Genomic DNA, 12,412 nt, shown 5'->3' with positions numbered 1-12,412 from the left:
TGGTACATAAACATGATGAGATATTATTCAGCAAAAAAGAGAAAGAAATCCTGCCATTGTGATAACATGGATGGACATAGAGGGTATTATGCTCAGTGAAACAAGAAGGCAGAGAACAACAAATACCATATGATTTCACTTATATGTGGAATCTAAAACAAAACGAACAAAATAGAAATAGACTCATAGATACTGAGAAGTGACTGGTGATTACCATGGGGGATGGGTTGGGGTGGGTTGCTGGGGTGGGTGTGGGAAATAAAGAGGCACAAAAATCTCAATCATAATATAAGTTGGTCAGAGGGATGGAAGTGCAGCATGGTGAATATAATCAGTTGTTCTGTAACATCCTTCCATGTTGACAGATAGTAATTGCACTCACTGGGATGAGGATTTAATAATGTGTGTGTACCTGCTGAATCACTGTGTTGTATACTGAAACCAACATAATATATCAACTATACTTCAAATAAACTATATTTTTAAAAAATGGAAGGATAGCAACTGATGTCACAGTAATGGAAATAATAATAAAAGTATCTATGCACAATTACATTAAAACTTCCTAGAAGAAATGAATACATTCCAAAAAATGGAGAGACAACCTTAGTTCATGAATAAGAATTCATATTGTTAAAATGTCCATACTACCAAGGTGGTATACAGATTCAATGCAATCCTTTTAAAAATTTCAATGTCAGTCTTCATACATACAGAAAAAATAATCTTAAAACACATATCAAAACAATACTTAGAAAAAAGAATATAGCTGGAAGCATGACACTACATGATGTCAAATTGTAATTATAAAACTATAGGAAACAATACAGTATGATATACTTAAATATAAGCACATAGATCAATGGAAGATAGTAGACCAGAAATAAACCAAAGCATGTATGTCAGTTAATCTTCAAAAAGAGGACCAAGAAAACACAGTGGGAAAAATTATACTTTCTTCAATAAATGGTGCTGGGAAAATTGGACAGTCACCTGCAAAAGAATTAAGTTGGACCCTTATTTTACATCATACAAAACATCTACCTCAAAATGATTGAAAACTTAAACATAAGACCTGAAAATGTAAAACTCCTAAGAGAAGAAATAGGGAGCAAACTCCTTCCCTTTATACTTAGCAGTTTTCTCTTTGATGCCCAAAGCACAGGCAATAAAAACAAAAATAAAGAGTTGAACCACATCAAACTTAAAAGCTTCTGCACAGCAAAGTAAACAATAAATAAGATGAACAGACATTCTATAACATGATAGAAAATATTTACAAATCATATACCTTTTAATGGATTGGTATCCAAGGTATATGAGAAATTTATACAACTCTATTACAAAAGTAACCCAATGAAATTAGGGACAAAAGACCTGAATAGATACTTTTATAATGAAGATTTCCAAAGTGAACAACAAGCATATAAATATGTACTCAACATCACTAATAATCAGGAAATGCAATCAAAATCATAAAGTGATATCACTTCACACCTTTTAAGATGAATGTTATTTAAAAATTTGAAAGATAACAAGTGTTGGAGAAACTATGGAGAAAAGGGAACGATGTTACACTGTCAATGGGAATGTGAATTAGTAAAACCATTATTAAAAACAATAGAATGGTCTTCAAAACTTAATAATAGAACTACCATAAAATCCTACAATTCTGTTTCTGAGTATTCATTCAAACAAATTGAAATTGGGATCTTGAAAATATATTTGTTCCCCTATATTCAATAGCATTATTCATAATAGCCAACATGGGGAAACACATAAATGTCAATTGATGGATGAAAGGGTAAAGATATTGTAAGATATACAACGAAATATTATTCCACCATTAAAAATATGTATATCCTGCCATATTTGACAATAAGGATCGATGTGGAGCATATTATGTAAGCAAAATACGCAGGACAAAGAAAGATCTGTATTGTATAATATCATTTATGTGTGGAATCTAGAACAGTCAGCCTCATAATAGCAGAATGTAAAACGGTAGTTAGCAGGGCCTAAGGGAGGAAATGTCGGTTAAGGAAAACAAACCTCTGCACACTGCACTGGCCATGTTCCACAGTGCTAGTGTGTCCTGGAGGAGGGCTTCTCCACACATCTGGCATCCTTCTCCTGAGCTTTCATGCTTAAGTTTTTGTGCTGGTAGCCCAGAGAAAACCCCCGAGTGCCTAGGAGCTGTGCTCCTATGTCCTATGGGACTGTAACGATCAGAGATGGTTCTTGGCAGACTGCCACCCCCAGGTGCATGAAACATGTCAGTCTGAAAAGGCTGCCTATTTGCACGACTGGGACCTCTGGCCTGAGGGCAGGCTCCTGTCTAGCTCAGTCCTAGAGGTTCATAGAACTGCTTTCAGGGAACAGACGTCAGTGGGCAGAACCCTGTGCTCTTTATCTGCCTCACTCTACCTTGCTGATGTCTCCCAGAAAGGAAATTATCAACTTGTCTGGCACCCCCAAATTTTGCAATGATGCCAGGGGGCAACTCCTTATGATCTCAGTAGGTCTTATACTCAAGGTTCCCACAGGACTATAATCAACAGAGAAAGAGAAAGAGCTCCCCAGCTAGTTCGAGGGTGCGGGTCAGGGCAAGCTCGGCCACCTGGGCAGAGAGGCACTGGGGGTAGGGACCTGGCCGCTGGTGTACTGGAGTCAGAGACCACGGCATACCCAGCTACTCACCTCCCATTTCACATAAAACTACTCCCACCGGTGAGCCAGATTCCATCAGGTCTGTTCGAGGTGTGATCAGTCAGATCGGGCAGGGCCTGGTGGATAAGGAGAGCTTTTCCTCACAAAAATAGGGTGGGATGGGACCTTTGGAAGAGGGCAGCAGGGTCGCAGGGTTTAGAATATTACAGGCAGAGAAAATAATCTCTGGGTTCTCTAATAGGAGTGTCTGATACTGGTGTATTCACTGTCAGATGACCAAATATGGCCTTGGTCTGTACTGGGGGGGCCTCCTGATGGCTGGAGGAGGCCTGAAGGGGAGCTCCTGAGGGGACCATGACAGTCTCCCCACAAGCAGGGCAACAGCAGCTGGAATCTGTGTTCTGTCATTTGGGCCGCATTCCTCTATCTCATTTTGCACAACTTCCTGAGTTTGATTCCATGAATTGGCTGCAAGGGCTCACGGTCCCAGCACTGAAAGATTCACCATGTGCAGGAGGACCCCTTGGGTAGACCTCAGGACCCTCATGGTTCAGGCCGGCAGGAGCTGAGTGGGTTTGAGACTAACTCTCCCTGGTGCTAGGGCCTCCCAGTGCTCTGTCTTTGGGGCACAGTATGCAAGGCCCATTAGAGGGGCTTCTGGGTGGACACCTGTGGGTTCTGCACTGGACGGAGGAGGGTTTTGGGCCGGTGGTGGGTCAGAGGCACATCCTGGAACTCCTTAACTGGCATCAGGTGAGTCTCCTTGGCCTGCTGGCACATAACCTGTGTGCCCTCCTGGCCACTCCCGGGAACAGCAGCATTGGTGCCGGTGTGGGATTTTGTGCACAATCCCTGTTGTGCTGGGGGCATTTCTGGTCCCACTTATGGAGGCTGGGCTGATGGACGGCCACAGGCAGGCTGCTGGGACAGCTGCACTACCTTTAGGCACATTGGGTATAAATGTGCGTCAGAAGGAGGCTTGGACCAAGTCTGAGATTGGCGCACATGCCCAGTCCCTGCCCTGGGCTGCACGGAGATGTGCAGAAGAGAGCGACTGTGGCCCCGGCCGGCTTCTCCCTTCCCAGAGTGCTTACGGCCGGACACTGTGCACCTACCACGTCTCTGTCTTCCTGCCATTTCTACATGACCTTCCATCTTTTTTACGTCATTGTGCAGGTGCTCAACTTCAGTCTCCATTCTTCCAGATGAACTGCTCTGTGTGTAGGTGTGGAATCAGTGTCTGGGTGTAAAAAGGTGCATCCAGGCTCTCTGTACTCTGCCATATTCCCATAATCCTGTTTCAGCTTTTTAAAAATATATGCAGCAGAATCACAGAACCCAAGAATGGACTAATAGTTACCAAAGGGAAAGGGACTGGGGAGGATGGGTGAGAAGGGAGAGACAAGGGCGGGAAAAAGAAAGGGGGCATTATGATTAGCGTCTATAGTGCTTGGGGTCACGGGGAGGGCTGTGCAACACAGAGCAGACAAGTAGTGATTTTACAGCATCTTACTCCACAGATGGACAGTGACTGTGAAGGGGTATGTGGAGGGGACTTGGTGAAGGGAGGAGCCTAGTAAACATAATGTTCTTCATGTAATTGTAGATTAATGATACCAAAATTTTTAAAAATGTGAAAAAAAAATATGTCTCTCAGAGTGTCAGATCGTAAGAGCTTCACCTCCGGGTGAGCATCTGTTCTCAGTGAGTCTTAGATGCTCTTAGTGACTCTCTGCTCTCCCTGGGTGTCTTCTCCTGATACCTCCCTCTTCTGGCCATGGTCAGCTCATAAGACTCAACTGAGCTAGAATGTAACAAAGGTTATTACTGGCAGCAAGTAAGCAGAACTCTGGGAATCGCTCCCAAAGCATTTTCCCCCCTGACAAAGCACAGCACTGTTCTATAGGCACAAACCAGTTCTCACTCTGGACCACCATGGAAATAATGTGAAAACTCAATGTAATTTTGATTGGTTTTCAGAAGGGGAGCAGCAAATGGCCAAAACTCAGTTCTTGGCAAGTGGGTGGGAAACTCCAGGCAACAGTTAGGGGATATCTTCAAGGTGATATTTGCAAATAGCAACTAGTATGCCCCTCTGAGGTCTGCTCTTTCTGGGACATCTTGTTCTGCAAAGCAAGTTATTAGAGAATAGTAAGTATGCCTCTAACATCCCCATTTACCTTTTTCTGCCTAGCTGTCTGTTCACCATACCAAGAATCAATTATATGGTAAGTCCTCCTCATCATCACACAGTAAAGTGTGATGCATTTTTCATGATTCATGAAATCATAACAAACAAGGTTTCTAAATGGCACATTTTATTGAGAATTTATTTTCTCATATGCAATATGAAAACTGAACTTTTACTTTAACAGTCAATTGAATCACCACTGCCACAACTTCAAATAAAAATAAATGAATAATTAATAAACACATAAATAAAAGCACTGTTGTAAGAACCTCATCCATTACGTCCACAAGCCTAAGAAAGGATATTTGACCTTCAGGCACATATTTACAAACCAAGGAATGATCACATAAGTGGCCTGAGTAGTCTGGTCCTTGGTCATACTTCCCTCTTTGGTCCTTCAGGCCAGTAACAGGTGATTCCAGGGTTTTACAGGCAGAACAGAGAGGGGAAAGCTGCCATCCCTACACTAGACACGATACTCCATCCCTGCACTGAACTTTTAGAAAGTACTGTCAAGTCAGTGACTCGGGCCTCTCAGGTTGGACCTGCTGCTGTGAATGATGGGAGCCATGGCCCACCTGCCCCCACCGCAGGGGCTCCTGAACTGGGGTCCTGATCCAAAGCTCCCGCATGGGGGCAGGGAGGACGCATCTTCAGAACACCTGTCTCCCACTGACTCCCTGCTCAGTGTTCTCTGATCCCTGTCCTTCCTCCTCTTCCCTCTGACCCCCAGGCACGTAAGCCTTTTCCTTGTGGATCCCTCGGTAGTGGTGACCCCACACCTGTGCCAGCCCTTCTGACCTTTGGTCAGTTTTTCATTCCATGAATGGAAATGGCAGAGGTGGGGTCAGTGCTTCTCCAGGTCGTCCTATACTCTGTGCCATGACACTAAGGGACTAAAGGCTTGACTGATACTTTCATTTTTGGTTTGATACTTTAAATGACTTCTCAACACCTGGCACCTCAACTCTCTATGCAGCCCAGTGGGACTAGACACAGTGCATTCAGTTGCTCTCGGGGTGGGCACATCAAAGATAAATAACTATATTTTACATAGATAATGATTGTGTACATCTCAGTTGCTGAGAGAAGGAAGACACAAATCATCAGGGGTCCATATGTATTTTATATATATATATATATAAAATATTATATATAACATTAATAGATTTTATATATTATGTAATAGTATATATTATATAATATGTAATACGTAAATATATCATATATAATTACACAATATGTAATAGATATATATGTATATCATATATATTATAGAGAGAATATATAATATTATCTATGAGCTCCAAGCAGATTCTGCATTGCAGCCTTTTAATGATGAAGAAACGTATGTTCATGAATTTGTTTCTGTTAATCACTTAGTAATCACGTACACACTCTCATATATGATACCATACCTATGTATTCACTTATTGTCTACATTCTCCTACTTTAATTGCACTACACTACCCTGGGCTCTAGAGATCATTACCTGTTTAAAACTACTCATGTGCAGCAGGCCAACTCTGAATTGTAAGGCTATTCCCAGAGTCTTTGCAGGTGATGACACAGATGGGTCCATTTTTGTATATAAAGTGGACTATGATCGGCCTTTTCCACAACCTAAAGATGGTACATTTTTCATCTGAAGAACTTATAAAATCCTATCTCAATAGGAAAAATCTATGTAAACCATCTAAAAAATGTGGATTCTGAGAAGCTCACGCAGAGGCTGCTGCCCCCTGGATCCTGAGCATGCCCTGCCCAGGGGTGAGGCTCCACATTCCCCATCGCTGCTGTCTTAACATTCACCTTGCTTCACTTCGCACTGTAATTTATCTGCAATTTTTGCTTCATTTGAGGACTTTATTTCTATTTTTAAAATGGACATGATTTCAACTGGACAGATAAGCAGAGTACTGATGCAGTGCCCCACATCTAGAGAATTCCTGTCAAATACTTCATAGCTGTTGCTATAATTTCATTTGCCACAACAGTAATAGTGCAATGTGCTGAACCAAGTAAACATAAATAACCCACAGCTGATATTTTTTCTGTATGCTGTCACTATTGTTTCAAAATCAGTGTTTTCAAACATTTATTTGCCATTTTATGTGGAAGATATATAGAATTGTGAGTATGTAAGTTCTAGGTAAGACTAAGGAGGGCATCAATATTAAGGTAAAAATTGTATTAATGGTTGGAATAGATCTATGTCAGTACAATTAATAATATTTGTCTTGCCAATGGGTTTCAGCCCTGGGGAAGTTCACTACGGATTCAATGTGACCAAAGAAATTACAGTAAAATGTTCTTGGGGTGAAAGCGTTTATACCCAACTTTATTTCCACAGTGGCAGGTCAGTCACTAAAATCCCATCCACTCAGAGTGAGTCTGCATGCGGCAAGCCGGTCTCTGCCTCTGGCCCCTCTGCCCACACAGCCATCCCTGGGCCTCTGTCCACAGTGCTGCCACCACTCCAGCCTCTGCTCTGCTCTCCTGCAGCCTTGTAGCCGTGCCACTGTTCACCCAGAGCACTGGGCGGGGCTCTTTATGTAGAGTGACAAGGCATTGCCCACACTTGTAGTGAGCTAGCTAACCAGGGCCAGGTGAGAATCCTGGCCACAGGAACCTTAATTTTATCCACAATATTAATGCATAATCCATAAAAAAGTAAAACTAATTAATAAAAATATTTTAGTAATATTTTAGAAATATTTTTATATGGTAAGCTTCCTTCTTACCAACAAAAATGCAGGTTTTTATTTTGAGTAATGGAATTTCAGGAATTTTCTTAGTTCCCTGCCTTTTCTGAATTCCTGTTATAGTTCAAATGTTTTTTTAAAAAATGAATATACCAGTTTTGGACTTATTTAAATTAAAAGATAAGTGATTTCAATAATGTACATAACTCAAATTCTTGAAAACCATGTAGTATTGAAAATAATATAATAGTGCTTGTCAACTCTACTTCAATAAAAATATGAATAAAAGAAGTAAAAATTAAATAAATAAAGGTAAATGCTTTTGAATATATGAATCAGATCGAAAAAGCTGAACAAACGTCTGTAAGAAAGAGGTTTAATGTTTCCCTTATATTTTCTCCCTTTAATTGCTTCAATGTATTTGACTTTTATCAGATAACTCATATTAAAATTCTAAATTGGATTTTTTTAAGGAATCGAAAGAACCTATAATGCCTTTGTTATTTACTTCAGCTCATGAATCACTGATGCATTCATATCTATTAGTTAATTAATGAAGGGTAGACATGAATACTAAACAGCTAAATTCTTTACACAGAAGAACCTAAATATTTTAATTAAATATTAGACACTTGGTGTTGGATCTTGGTATATGTAGTAGCTTTACCATTTTTCCTTGGTTAGATATAAAATGTTGTCAAAATACATTACAAATAAATATATCATTGTTCACAGTATAAACCATTAGTGAGCCATTATTACCTTTTTGAGGTAAATCCATCAAAGAATTTAAGCATATTAAGTATTACTTCTAATTTCCAATATTAAACTTGTATATCAGTTACTATCATTATTCATCAGTTTTCCATAGAGTTCTACAAAATAATCTTTACTTTAGTTATTTATATAACTGTGTTTCATAAATGATTTATTGAAAGTTTAAATATATTTAATGACAATAAAAGATGCATTCCCTCTCTCATGGCAACTTAGATAATATCACTATTTGTTATTGAATCTTATTGCTTATTCATGGATCTTTAAAAACTCTTTTAAATGTATATGCAAAGTAGTACTATAATTATAAATATATATGCATATGTATACATGCACATCTATATAGTTGTGCTTGTAAAAACAATTATAAATATATGCAAATATGAGGTACAATGCTAAAAAGCACATTTGAAAGTTAAAGGTAATTATTTACTTGAACATTTCTCAACATGGTTGTAATTACCACTAATTTATGTATTTTAACATGAGGGAATTTTACTTAATCATTTGTGATCTGCTGTCTCTGAACTCAAATAATCCGTTTTAAATTTGAAAAGTATTGCATATTGCATTTCTTAAAAAAATATAAACATGGCTATATGAAATGTGTAGTTCTTTTAAACTTACAAAATACTGACATAAAGGACATTAAATCATGTCAATATTTCTGGATCTTGGAGATATACTATTTTATCTTACATCTATATAGCTTTCATTTCAACTTAATCTTTGCATCACTTACAACCTCACCTTTTCTTTTTTCACCTGTAAATTTCCCTTATACTTAAAGTCCTGTAATCTAGTTTTTTTTTTTTTTGAGAGGGCATCTCTCATATTTATTGATCAAATGGTTGTTAACAACAATAAAATTCTGTATAGGAGACTGATTTTTCTCAAACTATTCAAATTCAGTTAGACAATATCCATCATATCATTGATAAGTTTTCACAAATGCCTAGGGTAATCTAGTTTTTATGAGAAATAAGAATGAAAAATTGAGTAAATGAAGGAAGGAATTTTTGAATAGTAGTTTTTGTCACATAAATGAGTGCATCAATAAAATTCAAGCAATACAAACTACTGGACAATTTATTGATTTTGTTGGAGATAAAAATGGTGTGCTGTTTAGAATTTTTAAAAATGTCTGTAGTTCTATGACACCTTAAAAGTTTTAAATGTATCTTTACATTCCATGTAATCATTTGGAAAAGAAGGAAGTATTACACATTGTTATTTTTTCAGGACCCATAATCTGAATTTTTAAACACTTATTAAACACAAATAAGTAAAAACACAAATATATGAATTTGAATACTTACAAATGAAAATGAGAAAAAGTTTTTCTGTATTATAAACTCATTGAAATAACACACCTAAAAAAACAGTATTTTTCATCTTCCAATAAAACTACAGTCCTTTGAAGAATTTAATGATTTAGAGTAATCAATAAAAAATTGTTAAATTATTAAATGTTTAGCTTCTTCTTCTCATAAGTGGGTAAGGGTTTTATTATTTTAGAACTGTTTAAGTTTATTAATGTAAGGCAATAGATAAATAGTGTAATCCCTTTTAGAGTTATGAGTAAAATATAAGCATTGAGCATGTTAACAGATAACCAATTACCTTATAATACATTCTATAACTCTTATGAATGCATTATTATTAAATCTTTGTATGTATGAAAGTGTTTCTGCTTCATTTGTTTGTTTCCTGATTTTGCTTTCTATATTCCACACATAAGTGAAATTATATGGTATTTGTCTTTCTCTGACTTATTTTACATAACATAATACCTACATTGTCCATATGGGTGGAAATGACAAGGTTTCATTTTTTATGGCTAAGTACTATTCCATTTTATACCCATACTATATCTTTACTTATTTATTGTATATTTAAATATATAAATATTATATATACTATATATATATAAACATATTTGAATTGGGTGGATGAAAGGTAAAGGGAATAAGAGGCATAAAATCTCAATCTTAACATAATTTGGTTATGAGGTGAAAATACAGCATAGAAAATATCAAGAATTTCGTAACATATTTCTATATTGTCAGATAATAATTACACCAGATGTGGTTAGAATTTAGTAATGTATCCAACTGTGAAATTATTTTGTTGTATACTTTATACTTGTGTGCTACATTTTTGTCACTGCCACCAAGATATCATATATCAACTATACTTCAATAGAAAATAAAAAACACATTTAAATTAAAGAATTCTTTATTAAAATAATAAAACAAGTGGGCTATATATTATTAATAAAATATAAGCACTGAATATCTAAAAAGGGATTGAAAAACCACAACCTAAACTCTTTGCCATATTAACTTTCCCATAGTGGTAATAAACTTAGCAGGACAAAATGCCAGTAATGAATAGGTTTTCCTATACACAAAGGTCAGTTTATAAAATGGAAGAGAAGACTTCCAAACAAAATATTTCACATATTTTATAAAGTTTTTCTATGGCACTTACTTTTCATTGTTTATCTCTGTTGTTTTCCAGGTCAAACACCATTTCCAGAAAATGAACAATTTCACCACAGTGACTGAATTTCTCCTCACGGGCTTTGCTGAGAAGTGGGAGATAAGCCTCCTGCTCTCCCTGCTATTCCATCTGAGTACCTGGCCACTCTCACAGGGAACAGTCTTATCATCAGTGCCACCACAGTTGACCAGAACCTTCACATGCCCATGTACTTCTTCCTCAGGAACCTGTCCATCCTAGATGTGTGCTACATTTCTGTCACTGTCCCCAATGCCTGTGCTGTGTCAATCAACTATGTCACTAATAACTAGTCCATCTCAGTGGCTGGGTGTGCAACTCAGATATTCTTGGTCATTTATTTTGCTTTTGTAGAAATAGCGTTCCTCACACTCATGGAGTGTGACTAGTATGTGGCCATCTGCCGACCCCTCCACTACCCCATCATCATGAACCACGGATTCTGTGTGCGAATGACACTGTTATCCCTACTTAGTGGTCTTGCCTATGCAGGTGTGCACACTGGTAACGTATTCCGGCTGTCCTTCTGTCAGTCCAACGTGATCCATCAGTTCTTCTGTGACATCCCCTCTCTGCTGAGCCTCTCCTGCTCTGACACCTTCGGCAATTTCCTTGTACATTTTATTTCTTTTGTTGGAGTTGGTGGCGGTTCCTTTATCTTTCTCACCACATGGTACATTCACATTTTTTCCACCATACTGAAGTTTCCAACCAGAGAGCAAGCAAAGGCCTTTCCACATGTGTCCCTCACATCCTGGTGGTGTCTGTCTTCCTCAGCTCTAACGCTTATGTGTACCTGAAGCCTTCAGTAGTGTCTAAAACAATCCAGAACATGATTCTTTCCGTATTTTACACCATAGTTCCTCCATACTGGAATCCCGTCATCTACAGTTTTAGAAACAGACAAGTAAAAGAAGCTGTAAGAAAAGTAATTTTTTTCCCTGAAAGTAAAAAAGTTTCATTTCAGGTTCATCCAAATGTTGCTGAATGAGCCACAAAGATCTATAATACAACTTCCTCGTTAGGTTTTACAAATTAGTCTGCTCACTATAAAATCACTCATTAAATATCTCTGTAATTATCCTTTTATTAGATTACTCTTTCCATCTATTCTTTCCAATTAAAATTTTTCAGCTGCTGGTTTTAATGAACAGATATCATCAAAGATATCAATGAACATTATTTTAGACATACATTTAGGATTCACCAATTATTAACAACATTAATAAGGTGTCATATGATTCCTAAGCAAAGTATGGATACATACTGTAGGCTCTATTATATGAACATTTTCAAAAAATTATGAAATAAATGTATAATATTCTTTAATGATCAGAATTTATGTATTTGGAAATTAAAAATTAAATTAACAAATTATAGTTCATGATGTATATGTAATGAAAACTAATAAATTATATATCGGGAAAGTGAAAAAAGTATGTCCACAAACAAGACTAAGAAATGTGATTCAGCCTCCTGATTAATAGGAGTGAAGAATTTCCTATTTGTTGAGAAAAACTATTATTTGCTTTCCTTTGATATTTGC

This window comes from Manis pentadactyla, chromosome 13, assembly GCF_030020395.1.
Source record: "Manis pentadactyla isolate mManPen7 chromosome 13, mManPen7.hap1, whole genome shotgun sequence".
Taxonomy (NCBI): Eukaryota; Metazoa; Chordata; class Mammalia; order Pholidota; family Manidae; genus Manis; species Manis pentadactyla.
This window is presented reverse-complemented; position numbering follows the sequence as displayed.